Here is a 4,105-nt window from a genome sequence, read left to right as displayed (position 1 = left end):
CCTAGATTTTTTTAACACTATTTTTGTGAGCAGTTTGCTTCTCCCGGAGTCTACCGTCTCTCTTCGAAATAGGATGATCACGTGAGTGTAGGTGTCCGTTACGCCGGGACTTTTTTTTTTCTATACGGCAAGGAGACTTCCATAGAAATCTTGCACCGTGATGATGAGAGATGGGATGGCCATCCAGGCCAAATATGTATTCAGGAAGGCCAACAGGACAGCCGATTGGGTAGCTGCCTATGTAGCCCACCATTCGGAGTATATCTTTTGGTCGGAAGAGGGGGAGTTGCCATTGGCACTCCATGAATTACTGTGTTTTGATCTTATTGGATGTATTCACATACGTACTGTATAAAGCATCTGTTTTAAGCCTATATATATATATATATATATATATAATAATTTAACCATGTCACATTCAAATTTCAAATATTCAAAAAAAACTAATTATTAATGTTTGGTAAAAATGATTATTGGAAGCAAAGGATCATAAGTTGTTGATTAGATAAAGCTGAAGAGATTTTAGGATTAAGATTTGGATAGGAGGGAAGAGATTATAATAGGTGATAGGAAAATTGGTAGAAAAAATTCTAATGGACCAATTGTTCGTGTTAGAAAGATTTTGAGGTTGAGAGTGGGCATGTGTTCGGCAAAAAAATTTAATCGAGAGAGTTATGAAACAGCAAAGTTGAAAAAAAAAAAATTACTTTTGTACAATATTATGATTTAAGTTTTTCTTTTTCTTTTTTTTCCTCCAGTGTAGGTGAAATCAGGATTTAACCTTCAAACATGTTTCAGCTGAGGGATGACAGTTGCCACGCACAGGGCCCATGAAATTTAGTCTACAGGCTGGCTCATGTGCATTTGTTGCTTTTCATTGGGACCAATCAAATCCATCAAACTTAAACTTATGGACAGTGAAGTCAGTGTTAGATTTGAGCTATTAAAATATCTTATATATCTTTTCTTTCCCTTGTTCACCTTTTTCTTCCCTACTTCATTAGTAATATGAGGTATATAGGGAGATACAATCAGGGTAGTTGAGTTTGGGTATCTGCAACCCAAACCTATTCCACCAAGTATTATCCCATCCATTCAAGAGCAGGTTGGATTCGGGTAGAAAAGGATCTGGTAGGAGCGTGTTTATGTTAGATCAGATATGGATCAAGTACTGATTTTCGGCTGAATTTGGATTGGATCAAGATAAGATTCGAGCCTCAAGCAAGTTGTATTATTTGAGAAGCTCAAATCCAGAGCCGGCTCAACTCTGAGGCGATTGAGACGGTCGCCTAAAGCTCCGATCCCGAAATGTTTTTATTATAGTGAATTCCAAAATGAACGTTCAAATGCATTAAGGACCCCAATATATTTGTGAACTTCAAATGCTAAGTATTTTTATAGCTATAAAAGCATTGAAGCCTCCAAATGCATTTATGTTGGAATGTATTTCTTACCTAAAAGAATTATTATCTCTTTTCTTATTTATGCATTGAGGTCTCCATATGTATTTATGTTGAAGCTTTTAAGTTCGTTTTAGGCCTCTAAATGCATTGAGCCACTTCTGTTCAAATTTTTTTATCTAGAAAATAGATGTTTGCACTGTAGAATGCTATACAGCATCTAATGGTTGCCATCGTAGGATGGATAAAAATAGCTGTCCTGTTTTTTTTTAATAAAGGGCACTGAATGATATACATCTATCGTGCAAATCGTGCACTGCTCTTTAGTAATAGCTTAGCTTGAGATATAATTAATATTTTTTAAATAAAAAAGCAATGCAAACCATTACATGTCAGCTAAACCATCATGCATGGGCCCTTCTTTTTCTCTTTTGAGTTCTTGTCTCAGCCCCAGGCAGAGAAAAGGACTAAAATATAGTGATGGTTGGTACCGCATGGGACATTTTGGAGCCTGGAAGCGATAGATTGTTCCAAAAGGAAAACCTCTATCCCAGGTGGTGGAATCAGACAAGCCATTAACAATGCATGTGGATTGCTGCAAGATCCTCGTACAGGTTCCTCGTGCTGACTTTAACTGCAGCTTGGGAAGGATTAAAGGCCACTGTCTTTAAATTTAAAGCACCTCACGGATGGTTGGAAGGGAACTCTGCAACTGTGTGATAGGATGGATAAATGGTTCAGGAAAATCTCCTGGTTTTCACCTTTTGCAGAAGGATGTTCTGCAAATGAATGCAGCTTTGGGAGCTTTTAAGGCCACCCATGTTTACCGTGAAGGTAAACCGGTGACTGATTGACCGGCTTCGAGAGAGAGAGAGAGAGAGAGAGAGAGAGAGATGGACGTCCGCTGGGAACAAGGCTCCATTATTCCAAGGCAGCCGAACCTTCTACTCACGGCTGATGAATATGGTGTCTCTTATATTAGATCTTTATAGTATATGTACTCTTGGTCGCTCTGTTTTTGTTTTTTGGGCAATAGATTCCTTTGCATCTACCAAAAAAAAAAGAAGAGAAAAGGCAGCGAATGCATGATAAACCATACAGGATGAATATGGTGTCTCTTATATTAGATCTTTATAGTACATGTACTCTTGGTCGCTCTGTTTTTGTTTTTTGGGCAATAGGTTCCTTTGCATCTACCAAAAAAAAAAAAGAAGAGAAAAGGCAGCGAATGCATGATAAACTATACAGGATTGCCCACTCTCTCTAACCATGGACTTTTCTAATTTTATTGGTTGCAAAGTACTAGAAATTATTAATAATTACGTAAAATAATAATTTTAAAATTTAATAACCAGATAAATTGTAAAGATAAATAAAATGGAAGACGTGCCTAGAATGAGACATCCGAAGATATTGCCTTAAGAACGAATTTTATCCTCTCATGTAGGTTCGTCATGAGATCGTCCTCAAGGTACGACGAAGCTAGATCAACTCAAGCATCCTATCGTGAGCATAATCGCATAGAGGCATGACCAGTAGCTAGACTCCTCCGGTTGCCCAAGATAAAGAGCCAGAAATGCTTAGGAAAATTGAATGAGGAAAAGAAAATGAGTGGAAAAGGATAGTGGGGGCTCTCTCTTGGAGTAATAACACAGGGCAATGCCTAATTTGTTGTGTTGTGCTTGAGATACAGGACCTGGAACCCTTTTATAAGCTCAATCCAGGTAATCCCTAAAGAGGTCTATAAAGGCCTTAATGGTATGCTCTGCTAGCACTGATGCCTCATAAATCATGTCTTACCATTTACCTTTAAATTTTGCGATCACTTTTCAGATATCTAAATTTCTCCGAATGCATCATAGTGTTTTAGATTCCAATCGATGTTGCTGCAATAGTTTCCTCTGGCATAGCAAGACCTATGTTATTCTTTCTCATTTTATTGCCATGTTCAATCTGTGCTAGATCACTCATATCCTACACTTGCACTATTGATATAGTCTAAGATAACAGAAATTTTATTTCTTAACCATTAGTTTGAGTTTTCTTTGATCTTCTTATTTTTCTTTTGCACTCTCAAAAAAAGAGGTTGTGAAAAAAAAATATTTTAGACCTACTCTTTATTTACAGCATCAGTTTGCAGTGATCTGTACTTACTGAATTTGATGGTCTTTTCAAGTAATAAAATAAAACAATAAATTGAAAAAGAGACCGGCTCATCGACAATTTTCTTTTCTACAACTCAATGAAAACATGGTTGTTTGATGTGATGCACTACCATTGATACTCCAAGAAAAAACATTAAAAACAGAACTAATCATGCACAAATTAGAAGCCTAAGCTGGAATGGTAATAGCTCCCAAAAATTGAATATTGGATGTAAAATCTGTCCTTTAGTATGCACTGCAATTGGGGCCAACCTTAGAAAGTTTCTGTAAGCAAGACGTCTATGCAGCAGCTAATGTAAGTGCACTTACATGACTCCATTGGCAACCATGAAACAGAGTTTCCGAAACCCCATCTAGATCTAGACAGCTCCCACAAATACTGCAACTCTAAGTCCCATTTATGCTCCTCCAAATCATGAAGCATAATATGGAGTTATAAGTCTAGTCACAGCCAATCACAAAAAACCTGCTACATGATACATTTGATTGTTAAGTTACAGGCAGAAAAGAAAAAAAAATTAGGTCATTGATCCAGCAGTA

Source organism: Phoenix dactylifera, unplaced genomic scaffold (genome assembly GCF_009389715.1).
Source record: "Phoenix dactylifera cultivar Barhee BC4 unplaced genomic scaffold, palm_55x_up_171113_PBpolish2nd_filt_p 000526F, whole genome shotgun sequence".
Classification (NCBI taxonomy): Eukaryota; Viridiplantae; Streptophyta; class Magnoliopsida; order Arecales; family Arecaceae; genus Phoenix; species Phoenix dactylifera.
Note: the sequence above shows the minus strand (reverse complement) of the source record.